At 43.6% G+C, this 24975-nt stretch overlaps 1 protein-coding gene across 2 annotated transcripts in view; it reads right to left on the bottom strand.

Moving 5' to 3' along the window:
* The window catches only part of LOC141803505 (zinc fingers and homeoboxes protein 2-like), a 165272-nt gene that overhangs the window by 96557 nt on the left and 43740 nt on the right, over nt 1-24975 (bottom strand). For both annotated transcript variants that reach the window (XM_074687593.1, XM_074687592.1), the window contains exon 2: nt 20963-21134. The gene's annotated coding sequence lies outside the window, so the exon portion shown is untranslated. The remainder of the gene's footprint in view (nt 1-20962; nt 21135-24975) is intronic.

Here is a 24975-nt window from a genome sequence, read left to right as displayed (position 1 = left end):
GCAGAGCAAACACAGAGTCCTTCAGCCGAGCCGCGCCGCTCAGAGGACGCGTCAGGTGACCAGAAGTTAACACCTATCAGAGACGTCTGGACACGTGACGGCGTGACGCGGTTATTTATGATCACACACCTCCTCAAACAAACTCCAGGCAGGAGCTAATTGGCGCCGCTGGCTTCACAGAGAAGCTGTCACAGAGAGAAACGAGGACGTGTGGAAACACTCAGGAACGGAGAGAAACCAGGAGTGAGAACGTAAACGATGCAGCGAAGCTCGACACACCTGCGAGCTGCGAGCACGCGAGAGACGAGGCCGACACCTTGTTCCTGGATGTGTGAGCGAGCAGAGTGGTGACAAACAGAGAGCGTCTGAAACTAAACTTAACACACACACACACACACACACACACACACACACTAAGGTTCAAAAGTGATAACCCCGTCATGTGGATCCTAACCCAAACCGAGTCTCCAGACTTCCTCACGTCCCTGAAACCAGAGCAGACGATCCTCATCTTCCTAGTGTTGTCAAAAGTATCATTTTATCCATAAATATCGATCCTGAAATTTAGCAAACGATTCAATATAAAGTTCCCCTAGTATCCATAGATCGTTACTCAACGTCTTTCCCTGGTTAGACATGTGCTGGCATCAAAACATACACACAGAACACACACTGAGTCCTGCCTCGCAGTTGAGAGAGAGAGAGAGAGACGCTAGCTTACACTGAATTCCAGCTGTAGCGGCTAACACCGTCACTCCTACCAGCCACTTTGGCGAGTTGAATTATTTAATTGTAGTTTTCTGAAACGGCATCTGAAATACTAAACCCATTACAATATGAGACTACGGCACTACAACTCCCATGAGCACTGCCTGCACAAAGTGTTAGCTCTCTGTCTCCTTTGCTTTGGCTCTTTGTAGATTTGAAAAAAAATATTGATGAAATGCAGATTTTAATGTATTATTTCATTATGTATATATTATTTGTCTTATTGGTTATTTATTTATTTTTTTGACTTTTTGGAAATTTTTTGAAATTCATTTTTGGTGACTTTTTTTTTTTTTTTTTTTTTTTTACAAATTTAGAGATAAATATTCCACATTTTTTTAAGATTTTGCAAATTTTTAAATTTCACTTTTTTTTCTAATATCTGCATTTTTTTCATTTTTTTTTAAAAATAATTCAAAATGAAACAAATTTGCTAAAAGACAGTTTTTTTTTTAATTTTTTGCAAATTTATGAAATTTTAGAACAGTTTTGAAATTTCAAATTATTTCTTTTTTGTATTTAATTTCTTGAAAAACAAATCCCAAACTTACTGAAATATCTTAAATTTTGCACATTTATGAACTATGATACTACTTAGTTTTGTATTTTTGATATTTGCAAATATATTTAAAATTTTAAAAAAGGGACAAAACATAAACAATTTTATCAACACAAAATCTTCTTGTTTAATTATTCACTAGATTTCTCATATGTTTCAAATTTATGTTCTTTTTTTGTCTTTTCTGTGAAGATAAATTCGATTTTGTGGCTCCTGATTGACTTTAATCCAGGTGAGCTGAGGCTGAATGGCTCCTATGAAGGTGAAGTTAAGTGACTTTTGAATGTGTGACAAATATCAGAGGCCTTTAAATAAGGGCCCTATCTCAGTACACTTACACTGTTTTTTGTTGTTTCACTGAAAATCTCTGTGGTATCGAAAACCGTATCGAAAATCAGTATTTTTCAAAACATTGTTTGGAAGTTAGAAATCCAGCATCGTGACGATCCTACATCTTCCTCATATCTGTGCTTCTTTAACTCGTTTACTCCTCCTCTAATTTGTCGGCCGCTCACTCTGAGGATGCTCCTCTTATCTCCCGCAGCTTAGGACATAAAAAACGGAGGAAACGGAAGAAAGAGGAGCAGGAAATGAAATATTTGGAGACATAAAGTCTGCGTGTGCTGCAGACAGGAGGCAGATTGTGCTCCTCGCTGTGTTTTGGATTAATCAAAGAGGAAATAAGGAGAAGACTCCTCCACGCCACGCTGCACACCCAGATCTCCTGTGAGCACGTTCACAGAGCCTCCTCCTCCTCCTCCTCCTCCTCCTCCTCCTCCTCCTCCTCAGTCCATGAATCCAGACATAAAGAGGTCTGCGTGTGGGGCAGTACCTGTAGGTTTCCTCTGAGAGCGTCCCGCTGCTGCAGCCTCCCTGTGAGCGAGCAGCTCCCGCCGCAGCCCGCCGCTCGCTGCTCGCCGCGCAGTGCAAACGCAGGTTGGGGAATCCTCCATAATGTTTACTGAGTTTACCGACTTGGCTGACGGCTGTGTTTTCTTATCCTCTAACAGAGAGGGTGATTTGACTGATGCTCGTAACAGATTGCATCACAGCAGGAGACGAACTAAAACGGTTTACGCACCGCGGCTCTCCCTAAACTGTCGAACAGTGGCAGCGCTCCACCTTGTAAATTTGGAATAGTAATTTTAGAAATTTCCCAGCAGTCTATCTCCAATTGGCCTTCACTGGGAGAGCTGCTTGATATCAGTGAAGTATCTCAGCGTACCACCTCTGAGCCGGGAAACCATCAGAGAAACCACACGCTCACTGATACACACGGCAGACTGAAGGAGGAACACCTGAGACCACGAAGAGACCTGAGTCCACGGTGAGGCCTGGGCCCAGGAAAGACCTGGGCCCAGGAAAGACCTGGGCCCAGAAAGACCTGAGTCCACGGTGAGGCCTGAGCCATAGAGAGACCTACACACGGCAGACTGAAGGAGGAACACCTGAGACCACGAAGAGACCTGAGTCCACGGTGAGGCCTGGGCCCAGGAAAGACCTGGGCCCAGGAAAGACCTGGGCCCAGAAAGACCTGAGTCCACGGTGAGGCCTGAGCCATAGAGAGACCTGGGCCCAGAAAGACCTGAGCAAAACTAAGACCTGAACCATGGTAAGGCCTGAGCAACAAAAAAAGACCTAAGCCACAACTAGACCTAGGCAATAACAAGACCTGAGCAACGGTAAGACCTGAGCCACAGAGAGACCTGAGCCAGTGTTAGGCCTGAACCAGGGAGAGACCTGAACCACGGTAAAACCCTTTCACGGAAAGACCTAAGCCACGGAGAAACCTAAACCACAGTAAGGCCTGAGTCACCGTTAAGACCTGAGCCATGGCAAGACCTGAGCCACTGATAGACCAGAACCACGGCAAGGCCTGGGCCCAGGAAAGACCTGAAACATAGAAAGACCTGAGCAACAGAAAGGCCTGAGCCACTATAAGACTTGGGCCACAGCAAGACCTGAACCACAGTAAGGCCTGAGCAACAGACAGACCTATCCAATCACAAGACCTGAGCCACAACAAGACCTGAGACACCCTTAAGACTTGAGCCACAGCAAAACCTGAGTCGCGCTAAAACTTGCTGCATTCACAGACCACAGACCAGACCAGGGACTACAGACCAGACCACAGACCAGACCACAGACTAGACCAGGGATCAGATCACAGACCAGACCACAGACCAGACCACAGACCAGACCACAGACTAGACCACAGACTACAGACCAGACCACAGACATTACCACAGACTGCAGACCAGACCACAGACCAGACCACAGACATTACCACAGACCACAGACCAGATCACAGACCAGACCACAGACATTACCACAGACCACAGACCAGACCACAGACCAGACCACAGACCAGACCACAGACTAGACCACAGACTACAGACCAGACCACAGACTAGACCACAGACTACAGACCAGACCACAGACTAGACCACAGACTACAGACCAGACCACAGACTAGACCACAGACTACAGACCAGACCACAGACCAGACCACAGACTAGACCACAGACTACAGACCAGACCACAGACATTACCACAGACCACAGACCAGACCAGGGACCAGACCACAGACCATGCCACAGACTTCAGACCAGACCACAGACCAGACCACAGACCTCAGACCACAGACTAGACCAGGGATCAGACCACAGACCTCAGACTTCAGACCAGGGACCAGACCACAGACCAGATATGTTGTTGGATTGATCAGTTCCTTAATTTTGGGAGATCAGCAATCGGCCCATTCTTACATCTGAAACCGATTTTATAAACCTTCTACAGGTCTGTCAGCCAGTCTTTGTTGCTTTTTACTCTGAGACCTAAAACTTAGGACACTTTATTGGTTTTTAGGTTAAAACATAAAGATTTTATTTTTCCACGGGTACTGTTTTATGATTTTCAATAAAATAAGATTGGAACATTGACGGTATACGCTGTCAAAAAAAAATAAAAATCAGTATCAGCAGGTCAAACTTTTTAAATATCTTTGTTATTGGACAGAAAGTTGTGATCAATGCTCCTACTACAGACAGATTATAGTCAGTACCTATAGAAGTACATGATTCAGTCCCACCAAAATTATTCAAAATGACATCATTAATTTTTGTATTTCAGATATTTGTAGCATAAACTATCACTAACAGTGAACCACCATCCTAATGCAGCGTTAAAACCTCTGATCTGAGACAGGATTTTTATTTTTCAGGGTTCGTTATTGAAATTATGTTCCCTGAATGGGAACATATGGTTTAAATTTCATGTTTGTTTTTTTTTGTTATTTGTGGATTTCTTTCAATTTCAATTTAGTTTATTTGATGAGGAGGGACAATGTACATTCATACACACTTTAAAAAAATAAAATATAATTGTACCCAAATCTAGCTACCAAGCTAATTTCCATTGGTAGTCCCCCCCCCAGCTAAAATACAAAAACAAACAGGTTTAAAAAAAAGATACAGGTATAATATATATATTTTAGTGAAAAACTCAACTCCTAAAAAATTAGCTGTGCTTTTATTTTGAAAGAGCTCTGCAAGAGACTCGCTGAGAGGATGACATCATCACAAAAGGATCTCCTAATTGGTCTGTGACACATTGAAGGGGCAGGGCCTCAAACATTAACACCTGTCGATAGCTCCGCCCTCCAGAACACTGACCAATCAGAGTGAAGGGGGTTTGTGGAGCAGGGAGTCTTAAAGAGACGGCAGCTGAAACAAAGTGTTTCAGACAAAGGCTGGAAAAAAGTGTTACTCTTGACTTTTAGTTCTTCAATTGGGCCTATTTCATAAACAATGACAACATTTCCCACAATGCATCTCACCTTTCAAAAGCCAAGCTTCAAATATGTGTATACCCAGAAAGTGGAGCAGCTCTTGTTGATACAGATTTCTTAAGACTTAACTGATTTTTTTAATCCTATAATTAATTGTAATTTAAAAAAAATAAAAAATTTGAAAAAAAAAACAATAATAACTTAATTTTTTAAATCCTGGAAGCAGAGATCAAAAAATGCTCAGACTTTAAGTCCAGCCATCGCCTCTCCTTAATTATAACCATGTTTTATCACGTTGTCTTTTATTTTGAAGGGATTTTAGACAGAGTGGAAACATTTTTTTGGGTCGTGATGTTGCTCTTTAGATTATTAAAGTTTAGTCAAGGCCAATCCCTCAGTTAATGAAACTACAACCAACATGGAGGCTGCAGTCACAAACTGCCTTCATGCAGATCCAGAAAAAAAAAAGCCAACCCTGTGTCTCCCCCATTTCTGAAACCAAGCCGACATTTTTTGAAAAGTCTCTGCCAAACTCCTAATTCCTCAAAGGATCTGCCAAACTCCCGGCACATTTCAGCCTCAGACTTCACAGATTTCTGACGAACGCGTCGGAAAGTCGAACACTTTGTTGATCATTAGCTGGAGGGCGAAACGCGGGTCAGTCCCCGTGCTTCCTTCTGCTGCAATTAGCTTCTTTCCCTCCTCCATTTTGAACACATTTCCTGCGCTGTAATTGGATTAGTTACCTTTCAAATTTCCATTTCTGCCGTCGCTTTAGTCCTGAAAAACATGAAAAATCTGCTCCTTCTAACCCCCTCCCCTGAAAAAAAGGAAAATCAATTTGTAATTTTTTTATTTTGAAGGAATATCTCTTGAGTGGCACTTAGCGAAATTGAACAAATGCGTTGTGGGTGGGTGGGAGATTGAGGAGGGAGCAGCGAGGCGGATCTACCTTCCAGAGTAAACCATTGGAGCACTCATTACTCTGAAAAACACTTGACTTCATCATGGCCTCAATTATGTGCTGCTGGATAAACTCCAGGAGAACTGAGCTGCTTTCCGCCCATCAGAGGGGGGCCCCGCTGAAAACCAAAAACTGGGTCTGGAGGAGGAGGGCTGTGCTGCAGCTTAAACCCTGACCTGCTAATCGCTCCTGGACCAGGTTCTTCAGGGTCTCTGTGGCCAGGAGAGGACCACCAGGATCCACTTCACAGAGTCTGAGATCTGAAGTTTCAGGAAAGTTTCAAAAGTGAGGTTTTGTCCTCGGAGATGAAGAGTTCAATCAAAGTTGTTGGTAAAAATGAATTCTCTGATTCAGGTTTTAAAGTTTGGCCTTTGAAATTTATCTTAAAGAAACAGTGCGGTTAAACTGTTTATGATACAATGTGACGCCTTCAATGACATCAGACACTGTGTTAGAAAACAAGCTGATGTAACACAACATGACCAGTGTGAGGCGCTGCTAGCAGTGTAAAACGATACCATGTGATCGCTGCGATACTCTATGATTGGTGTGATAAGAAACAACGGGAGTTGCATTACGATATGATACACCCAGCGTGTTATGGTACGATTGGTTTGACGAAATAAGTACGACACAATGATTGTTGCAACACAATGTGATTTGCGTAAAACCGTACCATGTGATTCATGTGATACGATACAATTTAATCGAGCATCAAAATGTGATCAGTGTGATAAAATCTATGATATTCTGTGACCGGTGCCATACGATATGATACGATACGACAATACGATACGATACAATACGATAAGATACGATACGATAAGATACGACCAGTGCGATTCAATACGATACGATAAAATACGATACGATTCGATACAGTAAGATATGATATGATACGACCAGTGCAATACGATATGATATGATACGATACGATAAGATACGATAGGATACGATAAGACCAGTTGGATTCGATACGATAAGATAAGATACAATATGATACGACCAGTGCAATACGATACGATAGGATACAATACCATAAGATACGATAAGACCAGTGCAATACGATACGATAGGATAGGATGCATTATAATACGATTCAATACAATAAGATATGATACGATACGACCAGTGCAATACGATACGATAGGATACAATACGATAAGATACGATAGGATACGATATGATACGATAAGATACGATAAGACCAGTTGGATTCGATACGATACGATAAGATACGATTCGATACAATAAGATATGATACGATACGACCAGTGCAATACGATACAATACGATAGGATACGACAAAATATGATAAGATACAATACGATAGGATACGATAAAATATGATAAGATACAATACGATAGGATACGATAAAATATGATAGATACAATACGATAGTAGGGGTGAGAGAAAAAATGATAATGCGATACATCAGAATTTTTTGTTTGACAGTATCATCAAGGTCTTTTTTTTTCCCAAATTCAAATTCTTATTTCAGTTTTTGTTTATAAACTGGATTTGAAAAAAGTTTCCACTTTTCTCCAGCAGAGGGAGAAATGTTTCTCTCTGACTCACATAATGTGCATTTTATCTGAAAATATTTTTCCTGATTTAGTCTGTAGACATCATCATCATCGTTTAACTTTTTTCTCTGGTCTGGTGTCAAAACAGCAAACTAAAAATCGCAAAAATCATAAATACTGATGAATAGCATTTTGAGTCAAATCTGCACCACAAAAACTGTGAGAGAATCACATCCTGAGAATAGCACATCCTCTACTGTTAGGGTACCTAAACACATCTTAGTGACTGTGAGGGAGTGAAAGAGTAGGAGATTTTCCTACTGGACATAAACACAGCATTACAAGATTATATATAGAGAGAAATAAATATGTTAAATTGAAAACTTTGAGATTTTATTATCAAACTAATTCATATTTATTGCCACAGAAACACGCAAACAATACCAAAAGTAGTTGAGTACTGATACCGATTGCCAGGTACTGGGTATTGGTACCATATTGTTTTAAATGTGAGACGTACCCGTCCCTAACGATGCTCCGGATCAGTTTTGATCTGATTCAGTGATAGTTTCTGATGAATTTGACGCAGTTTGATGAGTTATGAAATGATACGGTGTAAAGTTTTACAACATGATGCTGTGCCATGACGTCCGACTTTAATGTTATCAGATTCTTACCTCGAGATTTATGTTCCTGGAAAAATCACGATAAGGTTTTCATTGGTAAGTTTATGGTAACATGATACTTAGTGAACATTTCTACCAAACGTAACACACTCCTTACATTTCACCTTTATAAAGAGACTGAAGATGAAACTATGATGAGTCTGCGCTGTGTGAATAAACACTGATTGACTGTCATTTCTAGTTTTTCTGGTAAAGGTAGAGAACCTCAGGTTTATTGTCTCTGACTGAAAGCGTCACTGACCTGGGATTAGACTAACCGTTACAGTCTGTTTCATGGTTGGTTCATAAAAATCTTAAAGAGTAAAAAACTTAAACTTTTTTTATCTGTTTGTTTCCAAATACGACGGGTTTAAAATAAAAATGCAGGACTGCTCCTTTAAAAGACAGATCTGTGTTTTCTTCCCGTTACAAGTTGGCGTCTGTGGTTTCAGATTTTAGCAGCATCAGAATTCCTCCATCCTGCTGGTTATTTGCAGAGACTCGAATGTAAATGAGCCCAGACACGGTTCATCTGATTTGCATGAATTTGCTGTTTTGACACATTGCACGTCTGGAGAACAATGGAGCGCTAAATAAAACTGTTTTCTGCAGCTGAACTCTGAGTTTGTGTTGAAGAGAAGACACTTTTGGAACAGAAAGCTTTTATTCTTCTAACAAGGCGAAGGTTAAATGTGAGGAAATAATAGTTTAACAGCCCGATGTTGTCTGCTTAACCAGGAAGGAGGAAGTGCTGATGAATCAGTGGGAGGTTTTTGGTAAAACTTAATTTGACTTTATACTTTTTACATGAGTAAACAGATGATATCACTGCCTTTGTTGGTCTGCTGTGAGAGAAGAAGAAAACACATTTACCAAACTCATCCTGTTTACGTTGCGTCTGCGCTCCCTGCAGAGCCGCCTGTAGGATCTCATTTGGAGAGTGACTGATGACAGAAAGGTAGCGCTCGGCGCAGACGGCGAGTTACGCGCAGACACGCTGCAGCTCTCTTCAGAGGAGACATTCAGCTCTTCTTAACTTAATAATTAGCTCTGCAAGATGAATGCAGTTAGCCTCTGGCTGACGGCTCATAAAGTATTTAGTGAATGCTTCATACACCCTCACCCTGAGGCCCGCGTTAGCCAAGTGGAGCACCAAACTCTGACTCTGCACACCGTCCTCAGTCCTCAGCCTGCTCCGAAATGAAGTTTCAGACCAGTTTATGTTTAACTCAGAGCGCTCACATCCCAGACTCTCACAGTCTGACAGGAAACACCAACTTCCAGAACAATCCAGAGTCAGAGTACAGCTCCAAACTTCAGGGGGCGGGGCCTGAAAGCTGGAGACCTCCATCTGAACGTCATGTTTGTTGAATGGACTCATCTCTTTCTAACTGCCCCCTACTGGCCTGCTGCTGCACAGCAATGACATCACAGAGATTCTCTCAGTTTCTGTTCCAGCTCCATCACTGACATTCTAGAATGTTCTTCACTGACAGAGAGCTTGCTGCTCTGAGGTTCCAACATTCCGGAACTCTTTGCTCCTCCCCCTCTATGACATCATCTTTACACACTTTTCAACCAGTGTTTACGCTGAGGCCTGAACTCCTGTGAAGATTTACAAATCAAACCAGTGACACAGCGAAAGGCCGTAAAAGTATTTGCACTAGACCACCAGACCAGCAGAGGGCAGTAAAAAGAGGCGAGGATGACTCCACAGGAAGAGAAAGGTTGATATCGTCATGTGTGATGCTTTTGCTAGCATGTTAGCGTACAGGATCTTCAGCCTGTGCTGGTTTTAACCGTGCTTTATTTCACTGTAGATGGATTTGTTGAATCGACAAACGAAGGGAACCAAAGTTGCCAGTTGCAGGTTTCTTTAAGAAGGCCTTGGACCAATCAACACCAGTGGATCTCTGTTATCTACAGCAGGAAACAGGAAAGCAGAACCAACAAGAAGCAACATTTTGAAGGCAGATTTACCCAGGAACCAAATTTAAACCCTGGTTCTTGTTGTCCTGTTGTGTCATCTCTTTTTCACTGCCCTCTAATGGGCTGGAGGTGTAGTGCAGCTACTTTTGCTTTTCCTTAGCTGGTCTGATTTGTATAATCTTTACTGGACTTCAGGCCTCAGTGGAAACACAGACAACAACAGACCACAGGAACCATTTATTTCCTTTAAAAGTGCCTCCTGGCACTTAAGGTTTGTGGTACTTTTTGATTTAAAAACACCTTATAGCCCTCTACTGGTGGTACAATGCAGTTACTTTTTTCCCAATTTGTCGCTGATTTGATTTGTAGCATCTTCTCAAACTTTAGGCAATCAAAAGTCAACAGGAACCATTTCATTTCTGGAAGAGTAGTTCCTGGAACTTAAAGTTTCTGGTACTTCTAACCAAAATCCACGTAAAAAGTCCACTTAGCGGCAGATAGAAGAAATTAAAAGTAACTGCACTACAACACGTGATCTGAAGAGGGCAGTCTAGATTTAGTTCCTAGGAAGATTAACTACCAAGGCACTACATTTAGACCCTGGTTCCTGCAGTCGAAAAGCATTTTGTTGGTACAGCTTTTGTCACTTTATACTGCCTTCTTGTGGTCTGATGGTATATTTTTTACGGGACTTTGGGTTTGGTTGGAACACCACGAGAACCATTTCATCTCTCATATGAAACCGGGTTCCTTGACCCTGGTACCTGTGAAAAGTACCTTTTGTTGTACAGTCGTTTTTACTCTTTCACCGCCCTCTACTGTTCTGGGCGTGTACTGCAAATGTTTTTTTTTCTTTTCTAATCGTCACTGTTTTTTTGTGGAACTTCAGATGACATCTATTTCCTTAAGTAGAAGTTCCTGGAACTAATTGTTTCTGGTTGAAAAGCACTTTTTGATCGCAGTCTTCAGAGTGAGTTGAAATGTGGATCTTGAGTTTTCCAAACGGAGTTTTTGTCTCTGAAATTGATGAAAATTAGGCCCAAAAATACTCAGTAAAGGAGCTGAAGTGACACTCTGCTGCGGCAGCTGATCTACACTCTTAATGTGTTGATTCTCACTCTGGAGGTGTGAAACTGTGCTCCAGACAGAACTTTTAAATCTTTGGATCCGCGCGCACGTCTTGGATGACACATTTGTCATCGGCAGTCACACAACAATCCACACGAGAGGGAGGAGAGAGGAGAGAGCAAAACTTTACTCTCAGAGACGAGCGGCCGGCAAAACAAGTGAGTCACCACGAGCCGGGCGCGTCCTGAGCGCTACTATCAGCCGCCACCACGACCACGACCACGACCACGACCACGGCCACGACCACGACCACAATCACCACCAGATTCAGTTTGATTCTCCAGCTCAGAGAGAAAGAGGCGAGCAGCAATCTGCCCGGACACACTGACTGCCCACACACACACACACCTCCTCCACAGGTGTGTGTGTGTGTGTGTGTGTGTGTGTGTGGATTTTAGGGTGACTCATCTCTCCCACGTAGTCGATACCTCCACCAGCGGTTGTGGAGATCCCATCAGCCCTCACACACAGCACCTGCACAGCTCCTCACACCCCCACCCTCGGCTCGCATCCGCCGCTCACTTCCTGCTCCAACGCCGCCGCCACCGCCGCTCGTATTTAAGAGTACGGCAGCAGGCGCAGCAGCATTTGGAGGCAACAGATGGCGGTTTTATTAACAACAGTGTGATCAGAGAATGACACAACATTAGGGCATCACTCTAATCGTGCTTCCTTTGTTTCCTGATGAGACAAACACGCACAACTCAAACATTTCGATCTGCTGCCGCTCCTCTGTTGTGATGTGCAGCTAAATATTTTGATTCCTCACATAATTAAGACGTTCACAAATGAGCCGAAAGCCAGATCAGCGCAGCCATACGTACGCTGATACGTCTCCGAAGTGATAAAACAAAATATCTGCGAGCTTTCCAGGAATAAAAGGAGAAAACAGCCTTATCTCCTCCTAATTCCCCTCCGCTCGCTAAATGATTCTGCAGCTTTTTAATCAGGTTTCAAAGGCCCGCGGGTCACGGGGCTGGCGCAGCGTGAAAACAACCCAGGAAGTCTCCCCAAGCGAGGAGGAAGAGGAGGAAGAGGAGGAAGAGGAAGCCGCCCTCGATCAGGTGCGGAGCCGCTCTGCAGCCCCGGCCATGCGCCGCTCCGAGGAGGCTTTCATCCGACGTGCACCTTTGATGCAAATATTTTTAGCAGGGATGACCCGTGTGCAAACTGCACCCCTCACCCTGGCAGCGCTAGCACGCCGCCCCGCCCCCCGAGCCTCACACAGCCCATTCAATAAAGCAGAGGGGCCGTGAAAACAGACCTTCCCCAGCACCCAGCGGGGCTGGCAGCGGCCCGCAGGCTGGCTGCAGACCAGGAAATCGCTGAAGAAGCTGACTGGACGGCAGCCAAGCGCTGGTGAGTTTTGGCGCTGGTTGGTCAGGTTTTCTCTGCGAGCGAGCCCTCAGACTGGTGACTGCGGTTCAGAGCGGCGAACACAGGAAACATCTTATACACCAGCTCCTGACGGGTTCACGGAGGAACAGAAATAAAAAGCAGATCCTCTCCTTCTACATCTACGGACGGGTTCGCTGCTGATTCCTGAGCCGCTTCACTCATCCACCGTTTCTAGAAAACCCTGGAAGCTTCAAACGCACAGATTCACAGAGAAACAGACACCGCCATCTTCACACAGACGATTAAAAACGTCCACATACGGCGCTGATCGTCAAAGACTGAGGAGGAATAAAGGGTCATTTCACACTTTTCTCAAACCGTATTAAAGCAGGAGAACAAACAGCGTTAAACAGGCGTGTCACATTCACAGACAGAGAGGGTGAGCTGGGTCGCCAATTTGTCTGTCGACTGCTGTTTTCGTTAGATCACTTTTCAATATGATTTTTTTGTTGTTTCCATCAATAAAAAGTGAAACACATTTTCCTGATTTCAGTGACTTTTGCTTCAGTCTGTAGGAGACAACATCAGACCTGACCTCGGCCTCTTGGCGTCTTCTTTCTGACCTGAAGTCGCTACACCAACGGTTAGCTGAAGAGATTTGTTCGACTATTCCACCTAGGGATGTCCAAGGGCTGAACGAGGCATTTTTTAACAATCAGAGATCAGGGAGAGGGAATGTATTGCTGAAAGATCGGATTGGGAAATATCGGGATTGGCAGATACTCAAAATCAAAAAATCAGAATCAGATCAGGAGCAAAAAAACGTGATCAGGACATCCCTACTTCCACTGTTTTCTTCAGCAGACGCTCTGATCTGAAGTTAAACACAAGCGAGAATTTAGATGGGAGGAAAAACTTCATGGTGCGTTCATGTTTTACTTGAAAGTCGGGATTTACAAGTTCCAAGTGGGAAATTTCAATTAGAGCACCCCCTGAGGTCTGAATTGAATCCACGCCACCCCAGAGTTTAGGATCAAAGATGGCCGCCCCAGGTGTAAACAGTACTAAACTGAAACAGCTGAATTCATAGCATTGTGTAATGTTTATAGAAATGTTGCCGTTATGGAAAGTTTTCTGACCTGGCAGCTTGAAAGCTTTTAACTCGGAGATGACGACATTCCCACTTTTTCCCAGTTCCAATGTAAATGGGACGCACCATTACCCACAATTCACACACAACTACGCGCACTACGACGTACTGAGAAACCAGTCTGGTCAATCACTGCATTCACACAGCACGCGCTGCGGTTTGCCAGCGCCGCGATCACCATCGACTGAGCGTGGCTGTTTCACTTAGAGTCAATTTTGTCGGAGTGCGCTGCAGAAACGCATCAACTTCTGCAGAGTAGATCGTACCAAACAGGAAATCAGACATGAAAACGATCAGAGCATCCTGTCTTTTCAAAATAAAGCTCCATGTTCTGGCTCCAGATCGTAAATCTCTTCCTTGTTTTTCAAAACTACGTCTCTGGCACAGAAGTCAGGAGGTAATCCGACCTTTTGGACAAAAGTGCTTCAAGCTATTTGGCCATTGGTGCTGCCATCTAGTGGCGGAAAAAGTGTAATTCTTGTTTCCCCATGTAAAATGATGTAACCATAGCGAACCACGGTTAAAACTCACAGCAACGTTTGAGTTCAACCTTCAACAACGTTCAATAATCAGCGCTAAAATTCACTGGGAGCTGGGTCTGATGTTAAGTTTCTCATAAACCAGCAAAAACGGGTTGCAATTTTGAGTAGGTTAGTTTCAATAATTTAAAGGGAATGAATTTAATTTCATATCATCCAATCAAAACAGTCTGACTGGTCTCAATACGCCAACAGAGCTCTGTCAGATTTTGTGCTGCGCCTGCGTGCTTAGCTCTTTGTTTGACTCCCAAAATTAGTTTTAAAGTCATATTATGACTGCGTTTGACACAAAGTGCAGTTGTGTCTTTATTTTTCATTTTTAGGGACAAGAAAAAAAAATGTACGCCTTATTTAAAGATCTTAATCTGATCACCCCTCGTCCAAAGTGGCGTCTAAAATTCAAGACGATTAGAGGAGGAGCGATTAGACCTTTTAAAGGACCCACAGGAAGTCAGCTTTAGTTAGTCTGTGTTGTATGAAAATTCAAATAACTGTTTTTTTGTATCTGTTAGCATGTTAGCATCAACATGAACAAGAAGGAGGAGCTTTTTAAGCTAGCACTGCTCCTCCTGTACTCTTAGTCCAGAGTCTAATAGATGAGGATGAAGGCTAACCATGGTGGGTATCTGGATGCTTTGGCGTCCATCTTTTTTTAAACTGTGGGTTCATTTTTAGATCCCAGACGAAACGTCACTGTCTCATTTCTGGAGCGGATCAAACCCTTCATACGTTCAAACAAACGCCGACCTGGTCCAGACTGTTTGGACTCAACCTGAAGTTATTCCAGACCGGCCTCAGCGGTCTGGGAGCTCTCTGTGGGTCCGGTTTCTGTCTCTGTCCCGGTTGTGGACATTTATCCATATAACAAATACTCAGCTCGGGACCTCCATGACGGCTCCAGATGTGGTCACCAAAACTTCTCTACACAAACTCTCTGAGCCTCCGCTGTTGTTGTAAGTCCCCAAAATGTGTGCTTGGCAGAAAGGCACACACACACACACACACACACACACACACACACTTGGGTCCGGTGCAGCAGCAGCCTCAGCAGCAGCTCCGACTACAAAGTCAGTTTAGTGGAGTGCCGCGGGGGCACCAGAGGCTGCGGACGCCGCCACGCTTAAACTGTGTGAACCTGCTGAACTGAGCATGTTGGATCCAGCTGAGGAGGAACCACACTGTTTCCCAACACACACACACACACGCACACACTTCTACCTGATTCAAAAACCATCTCAGAGCGTCTCCTCTGGCGTCCCTGGTGGCTCAGGCTGCGGCTCGGCCTCCTCCTCTCTCCTCTTCAGGATCAGACCTCCTGTGAACGCGGCCCGTCGCGTGGCTCGGTCAGATCATCCCGTGCTTTCACTCTCAGACGTGATTCCTCCTCCTCCTCCTCCTCCTCCTCCATCCACACCTCTCCTCCTGACGAGCAGCCGTCTGCAGAAAGCTGCACCTCTGTTTTGAATGTTGGAAATTAAATGTCACATCTCTCAGAGCGTCCCTCTGACTTTTTCCTGCGACCACTCTGCGCTCAGAAAGGTGCGCTGGCCTTTTCTTCCCCGGCTCGTCTGAAGAGGCGAGGCTGGCCCAGGTGTGACTCCCTGACCGCTCTCGCTCCATTTTACCTCGTTACTCGCTCGATATCCTCCTCCTCTTCATCAAACCAAATAAATTCACACAGAAACTTTTGATTCAGCTCAGCAAATCCAAGTTTTCAAACTGCTGAAAACATTTAATTATTTCCCAAATGATGCATAATTGTTTTTATTTTTACAAAGAAAATTGCATTCTTTGTACCAAACGCCCCAAAGCAAACTGGGAAATGAGACTGTCTGGATTCAGGACCAGTTAATACCTCCTCAGACCTTGAATGTTTGCCAAATTGTGTTTCTCTCCCTCTTTCGCCACATTCTGTGCAGCCGAAGGACGCGACGGGACAAAAGAGACCCCAAATATGCGGGGAGTGGTTGGATTTTTTTCTAAGTTTTCTCTTAATTATTCACTCAAAGTGAATTCAGCAGATGCCGTCGCTTATTTCAGAGAAAATATTCAATCAAAATCAGAAAATCACTGCTTGAGCTCTTTGTTTCAAACTGAAGTCGGCTGCTTTGTCCTTTTTTTTAATTAATCCTGAAAATTTCCAAACATTTTCAGACGTTCAGAGATTTTTCAGACGATAATCTGCAGCATCGAGCTGTAAATAAAACTCTTCCTAAAGTCTCAGAGGAACAGAGTGGGTTCCTGACTTACAGGGAAACATCTGGAAATTTTCAGGATTGTAGCGAATGTGTGAAAGAGGCTAAAGCTGTTAGCCTGTCCTGGGCTAAAAAACTACAAACATGTCCGCCAGCAGCAAGAAAACAAACAGAGAGTGGCCTACGATGGGAAGTGAGTCAGCAAGAACTTAAAATGTCAAAAAATGTTAAAACAGGTCCCAAAAATGTGCAGCTCAGGAAGCTAAAGCTAACAAGTTAGCCTATAGATTTAACTGCTACAGTATGAAACTTGGAAGCTAACAGTACGGTAACTTGTAGCTCACATTTAGCCTTAGCCCCATCCGCTAACAGTTAGCTCAGGATAAACTGTGGTCAAACTGAGGCTAACCTGTTTGTGATGCTAGCAAGGCTAACGTTAACAGGTCAATGCTAAAAAACACCGTTATGAAAATTAACCTTTTCACTGCTTTTCAAAACCTCCAGAATCTTAACTTCCTTTTTAGTTAGCATTGTTGCTAACAGCTCAGGTTAAGCGCAAGTAAAGGTTGAATTGTAATGAAAGCCTAAGTTAAGCTAACTGATATTAAGTAAAGCTTCAGTGGCGGAGAGTTGCTATTAAAACTTTAAAAGTACTGCTAACACTTAGCCTACTAGCAATAAAAGCTATGTGTTTTAGCTAACCAAATTGTAGAACAACAGCAGAAGAGCAATGTTTGCGTTAGCTGCGCTCAGTGTTTTAATACTGCTTTTCTGTTAGCATTATTGCTAACAGTTGACTCGTGAATCTATGCAATTTTTGTGCCAATCTGTCTTTGGACCAAACCTCAAAGGTTTTTAAAAAATACCATGGATGGTGGATAATTTTATATTTCCACAAAATAAAAGTCTTAGCATCATTGCTAACTTTTAGCAGTGCCAGCAGGAGTTATCTTAGACATGCTAGGCAAACATACACTCCCGTCCGAAAAATATTATACTACAGCAATTTATACTAAATGTTTAGTGTACAGTCAAATACTTTCATGCTTGCAGTTAGCATTGTGGCTAACAGTTAGCTGAGTTTTTTTTTTTTGTTATTCTGGTCAATTTTTTTTTCTTTGACCCATAATGTTTACACCCTAGGAGTTAATGTCTCCAAGTTTATGTTTTGTACAAATTCAGATTTTTTTTAGCTTTTTGTTAGCATTGTTGCTAACGGATGGCTAAGTTTTAGTGGAGAAGTTCACTCTATCAGGGATTAAGAGACAACGGTGACTGTTTGAATGTCTCAAAGCTTTATTATTCTGCACATTGAGTCTATTCTTTTTTTTGTTAGCATTGTTGCTAACTTTTAGCTAAGTATGAAGAGGAATTGTGTATTTTGGGCGAGCCAAACTTGTGTTCTTGCAGGGATAAGGTTCAAACTTATAGGGATGTTGTCATGGCAGATTGCAAGGGATGTTTAGTACTAGCATTGTTGCTAACGGTTATGTGATTATTAGCTGTGGCTAATTATTAGCCTTCCATGCTGTGGTTGTAGCTGCATGATGTCACAGATGAGATAAAATTACAAATAAAAGTTTTCTCCAGCTGCTTTTTTCCTGTCATATTCTGTCTTTTATTTTATTTCCTGTTAGCATTTTGTTAGCACTGCATCGCTAACGGAGCTCAGCTTTCTAAGTGAAGATAAAAAGTCATATTTGTGAAGCTTTTTGTTCAGGTTTTATATGTTTCTCTTCACCCTGACGCCTCTGAAAGTGTTTCTTTCTAAATTCTCCGACTTGAATGTTTTTTTTTATTCATAAATTAGCGTTTTCCTGCTCGTTTCCTCCCTCTGCTCATCCTCCTCTCCCTCCGCTGAGGCTCTGGTCCTCTGCTGATCACAACCTCCTGTGACTGACTCATCGCTGCAGAGCAGGGATCTGAACAAATCTGTGGGATTTACACCCGCTTCATTTACAACCGTCACTCTTTACTACAGAATGTGAGGACTCAGTTTGTTTTCATGGATCTGCGTTTCCTCACAGAAAGGATATAAATACCGACGAGGGAGACGAGGAGACTCTCAGCGGGACGTCCGCTACCTCCATTTACACCAACGTTAACCTGACAAAACTGTGGTATAATCTCACACATTTTATGGACTCAAACTTATACTCGAGGTGTGTTTTCACACTGAGCCGTTGGACGTTCTCCTGGTTTCATTTTTGACATGAGATCTCGGTTTAGTCGCACCTCGTCTCCTGCTGTGATGCTTCAAGCTGTTCAGGTCCGGCCCGAGTTTCAGGGTCTGCAAACTGTTTCTGTCGCGGCTGATCTTTGACTCCTCTGGCTCGCTCAGGCAGGCACACGTCTCGTGGTTGAATTGAGACGTTTTTGGCTGCCAACGTGTGACGCTCTTCATGGCAGTTGGGAATTATCGTAAACAGCACCAGAAAGTGGAGGATTCACGGCAGCAGAGTGGATTGTTGGTATCTCTGAGTACAATCTGTTTTTATTTCCTGTTGATCCTCAAAGCCAATAGCACATCATAAAACACATAAACCAGCATCATAAAAACCACAAATACCTCTTTAAACAACTTCTTTGGTCCTGTCACACACTTACAAACCTATTAGCGTCAATCCGACAGAAAGAGAAGCCCAGAAAGAGCCCTCAGCCTGCGTCTGATGAGCTTAAACTCACTGACGCTCGTTTCGTGGTCTGCAGATGATCCGCACTAACAGGCCGCCTGTTGAGCTACAAATATGGACCAGCTTCTCACATTAACAACTGCTTTTATGACTCAGAAACATCCAGAATCTAAAACCGTTCCCCATGTTTCTCAGTCATTAGGATGATTTGAGTCACAGAGCCACACGGAGGAATCTGAAACCGTAAAATATCCACCGCAGTCGATTAATGTCTTCATCTCTGAGCTGATTGATGTTGTCCTGACGTTAATAAAGCGCTCTGCCTTCCAGTTTGACACTAACGTGATCCTGGTGCTGCTTCAGACTCAGTAATGTCCAAGAAACAGCTATAGTCACCATGATCTGTGGTGCTAAGCTAACTCAGCTAACTCAGCTAATGCAGCAAAGAGGAATCGTTGACATCGAGGTGTTTGGAGCTCGTTGGCTATGCCAAGGCAGGGAGAGCTCCAGAAAAGATGCTTGGGGTACAAAGGTAGAGGTGGGGAGAACACACCTCCCTCTTTTCAGGTGCATATATGACAATTCAAGACAGGGAGAGCATCAGCAAAGATGTCCAGGATACAAAACAGAGTGAGCAAGAGTGACTACAGTGGAATACCTGACATGGACAGAGCACACTTTCCTTTTCTTCCGTGTGCATAGCTGAAAAGCTGAGGCAGGAAGAGCAGCAGCAAAGCCCACCCACCCCCTCCTTTTAGGACAGAACAGAGCGAGCATCAGTGACTCCAATGGGATACCAGAGCCTGAGATGGACAGAGCACCCTAGCCCTTATTTTGTGTGTAAAGATAAAAAGCCAAGGCAGGTAGAGCAGCAGCAAAGCCCTCCCCACCCCTTCCTTTTAGAACAGAACAGAGTAAGCATCAGTGAGTACAGTGGGATACCTGACATGGACAGAGCACACTTTCCTTTTCTTTCATATGCATAGCTGAAAGGCTGAGGCAGGTAGAGCAGCAGCAAGGCCCACCCACCCCCTCATTTCAGTACAGAACAGAGCGAGCAACAGTGACTACAGTAGGATACAGGAGCTTGAGATGGACAGAGCACCCTAACACTCCTTTTGTGTCCAAAGCTGAAAAGCTGAGGCAGGTAGAGCAGCAGCCAAGACTCCCAAGTCAAGTAAGAGCCTGTAGACAGTCCAGATTTAACTTCCACAGAGGAACGTTCATTTGTGCCAAAATCTGCTTGGGGGAAGTACTGTCACTCATTTTTTAAATTACCGTAACTCCTCTACTAATTGGGCAACAAGAAAATTCAAACAGAAGAAAGATTTACAGTGATACCTGGGGTGTTACAGTACTGCACAGAAGTCCACGAGCAACAACGCTCCAATTACAGGCAATGGTTGATTCAAGCTGTTCTCATTACCATAACTCTTCTACTAAATGGGCAAGAGAAAAAAATCCAACAGCTCCTGAAAGAGGAGCTTATCCCTGACCTTTAGAGACAAGATTAAAACAAAACAAAGGGTGTGACACAGACTTCACCTTCGCAGAGAACGCAATGAGACACGCCAGCCTCCAAACATGCATCCAGAAAGCGGGGTATGACTTTCACTTCCTGTGTACACCTCATGATAAATATATCAGAATTTATCAGAAGACGCGCAGGTCCGAAAGTTACGATCACTTCCACGAAACAAAGAGTTTTTGGCGCTTAAATTATCAGCTGGAAAGAAAGAGGAATCAAACAAAAGACGAAATAAAAGCTGCTACTTACTGCACTTCCTCAAAGGGGAGGGGCTTCAGCTGAGGGAGGAGGGGGTCCTCTTGTGGCTCCGCCTCCTCCTCCTCCTCCTCCAATCAGTGCTGTGCGTCCTCCTTGTCCTCTCGCTACCTCTCCTCCAGATGATGGTCAGGCCAGCGGCACTCTGGGTAATCTCCCGTGGAATCTGAAACCAGAGAGGGACGTTAGTGGAGGAGCGGCTCTGCGTGTGTGTGTGTGTGGAATCAGAGATGAGTGTGTGACCTGCTGTAGGTGTGTGTAGGTGTGGGAGTGTGTGTGTAGGAGAGTCGGATGCAGACCGTAGAGGAGTGGATGGTGCTGGTGTGTGAGTGTGTGTGTGTGTGTGTGTGTGTGTGTGTGTAAATAAAGGAGTGGTGGAACCCAGTGTGGGCCTTAAAAACTGCACCACCAAAACAACTCAGCCAAAAAAAAGACAAAAAAAACAAGAGGCTGTGGTTACTGTGGCAACATGTGCCAAAACTGAGAGGGATGGAGGCAGAGGGAGGGAGACGGAGAGACAGGAACACCAAAAGTGAGACACAGACTGAATGTTTGCCGAACGAGAAAACACCAAATCTCTCATTTCTACCTCCTCGTCCTCCACCAGATCTCAGATTTTCCTCTGACGACGCAAAAACACAACGACTGTCCTCAAACAATGAGCTGCATGCAACAAGTCGACTGTTTAGCTCTGTTACAGGGGTATACATGGAACGCCTGAGGCAGGGAGAGCACACCTCACCTCTTTAAATGTGTGTATATAAAAAACCAAGGCAGGGAGAGCAGCACCAAAATGCCTAGGAAACAGAACACTGGAAACATCAGCTACAACAATGAAATACAAAAGCCTGAGGCAGGGAGAGCACACCTCACCTCTTAAAATAAAAATCCAAGGCAGGGAGAGCAGCAGCAAAGATGCCAAGGATACAGAACACTAGAGGCATCAGAGATAACAATGAAATACAAAAACCTGAGGCAGGGAGAGCACAGCCTCCCCTGCTTTTCAGGTGCATACATGAAAATACAAGGCAGGGAGAGCAATAGCAAAGATGCGTTGAGTATTAAATAGACTGAGTATCAGTGACAACCGTGGTACGCCAAAGCCTTCTTCTCTTTTTTCATCTGCATTGCTGAAAAAAACAAAGGCAGGGGGAGCAGCAGCTAAGACCCAGAAGTACAGAAGTGAGAAGCTCCACACTGTTGTTGAGCAGCAGCAAAGACCCCCTTGGGGTACAGAACAATGCGAGCATCAGCTACGACAGCTGAATGCCAAAGCCTGAGGCAGGGAGAGCATCAGCAAAGAAAAACAGCCATAGGTGATGTGACTCTTTGGTTCCTGAAGGAGGCTAAACATGACTTTTGACCAAGAAGCAGCCAATGAGGCAGAGCTGAGTTGGCTTTTAACCTTTTTTGCTAACAGCTACAGTGTGCTCGCCTTTTAGTCAAATTGGCCACGCCCCCAATATGCAAAACTCTTCACCTACACGTCTTCAAAAATAAAACGGTTCAGACTCAGACCATGTTCTGTATAGATGTTTATTCCTGATGTAAACATTAGCTTTTTGAATGGTTGTCTATGGAGCTTCAGGTGCTTCTGGAACAAGCCTCTAGTGGACACTCTGAGAACTGCAGCTTTTTCACACTTTTGCACTGGCTTCGTGTTTTAAGTACAGAGTTTTTTGCCTGGTCCAGACTTTACAGCCATCATTAACAGCTACTGGTAGCTAACACTCATGCAAAACAGATACAAAGAGCTACACAGCTGCACAGAAACTGCACATTTCTGGGACCTAATTTTTTCAACTAGCCTCTAGTGGACATTTGAGGACCTGCAGATTAATTCCTTAATACTAGTTAAAGTTTGCAGGTTAATTAAAATGGCTTTGTAGCAACTTCTTACAGAAAAGAAACAAACACAACATTTTGCTGAAATAATTTTTTGGTTGGACCCCCTGCTCCTGGCCAATAGGGGGCACTCAGTACAGCAGCTTTGATGTTTACAGGACTCAGTGGCAACAGTTTCATTAAAATCAAAATGAATCAAAGTTACTCATCAAAACTGTCACTTTTAGTTTCACAGAAACTTCTGAAAAAGAAACATCGACTGAAGTGAAACCACACGGATGTCTGTGTCACTTTATCAACAGGAAATCAGCCAAACCACATTTTTATTTTCAGCGCAAAGAGATAAAATCTAATGAAGGACTTTATTTTACTGGGCTATTTTAAAAAGTAAGGCCTTGGACGTGTGATGTCTTTAAAAATCTGACCAATCAGAGACAGATTTTCACACAAACAGACTCTGATTTGGTTTGATGTGGAGCCTCAAACTGATTCATCGTTACGTGAGCTCAGTGATCGACATCCTGGAGCTCCTTTAAGAGGGAATCACCAGCAGTGCTTTCCCCGGGAAGTAAGGAGTGCATGTGGTGTGTAGGAGTGTGTTTGGTGTGTGTGTTTGTGTGTGTGTGTGAGTGTGTGAGTGTGTGTGGATGAGATCATCAGAGGACAGAGAGAGAAGAGAGAACAACAGGTCTTTTCCACAGAGTCTGGATCCCCCTCAGGACTGACCTCATCCCCCATCCATCACCGACCCGACACCAACCAGCTCGTCTCTGAGCGTGTGTGTGTGTGTGTGTGTGTGTGTGTGTGTGTGTGTGTGTGTTTACAGTACGAGCCCTCCTGAGGCTGAAGCCAATCATCAGCGCTCTGCTCTTACAGAAACAAACCAGCGGTGACTATTTGCTCCCCTCTGAGGGAGTCAAACATTCAGACACCAGCGAGCACTCCTGCGTGTGATGTCACACACTATCTCTGCTCTGATTGGCCCGTTGTTTCCTGGCATAAAAAAATCTTCCCTGCTACACAGGAGGAATTTCTTGTTGCACACTTTGTCTGTGGTGATCTCTCTTTTCTGTCTCTGGGAACATGTCAGTGTAAGTCACTGAGGTAAAGGTGTGGTCTGCGACTCTCACTGCTGTCAGCCAGCCAATCAGAACGCAGCATGTCTGTACTCAGAGCGTTTGATTGGCTGAGCCTGTGCATTCAAAAAAACCTGAGTGGAGGAGGATTTGTTGCAGTACTCAAAGTGTTTTTCCTCTGATCAAACCAAAATCAAAGATAGCCCTAAAATAGATAAATAAATAAATGACCTTAAAGATTTTCAAGCTTGATCAGAAACTCACACAAAAAGCACTTTACAACCAGAAACTCAAGGAATTAAATAGTTCCTGGGGCCCATTGTTGTCCAATATCCAGGGAAGATCAAACAAATCAGAAAGGTGATGTATGAAAACAAAGAAATAAACAGTAACTACACTAAACCACCAGACCAGTAGAGGGCAGTAAGGCACAATTGAGAGCCATACAACAAAAGGTGCTTTTCAACCACCGGAACAAGGGTCTAATTTAAGTTCCCTGGTTGTTAATCTCCTGAGAAACTGAATCTAGACTGCCCTCTACTGGTCTGGAAGTGTAGAGCGGTAGCTTTTATTGCTTTTGTGTGTCACTCAGTCCTCTAGAGGTACCACAGATTTAAAGGTTCCAGGAACTAAGTGGTTCATGTGACACATATTTGGCTGCATTTGCACCAAGGTTTCAAGTCCTGGGAAGATTATTCAAATCAGATAAGTGATAAAAAAAAGATAATAGCACTACACCTCCAGACCAGAAGAGGGTGGGAGGTAAGACAAAAAAAAAAAGGTCCAGACAACAAAAGGTTCTATATGACCACAAGAACTAGGGTCTAAATGTAGTTCCTTGGGTGTTAATCTTTTAAGAAACTAAATCTAGACTGCCCTCTATTGGTCTGGAAGTGTAGAGCAGTGACTTTTATTTATTTTTCATACATCAATGGGAGTCATCTTTAAGAATTTCAGAAGAACCACAGATTTGAAGTTCCAGGAACTTAATGATTCATGATGCACATTGTTTGTCTGCGCTTTCATCTAGACTTTAAGTCCTGGGAAGAATTTTCAAATCAGGCCAGTGGTTAAAAAATTAACTGC

The sequence above is a fragment of the Halichoeres trimaculatus genome, unplaced genomic scaffold (assembly GCF_033239565.1).
Source record: "Halichoeres trimaculatus isolate MK-OKI-2021-1 unplaced genomic scaffold, fHalTri1.1 fHalTri1_scaffold_14, whole genome shotgun sequence".
NCBI classification, from domain to species: domain Eukaryota; kingdom Metazoa; phylum Chordata; class Actinopteri; order Labriformes; family Labridae; genus Halichoeres; species Halichoeres trimaculatus.
This window is presented reverse-complemented; position numbering and strand designations above follow the sequence as displayed.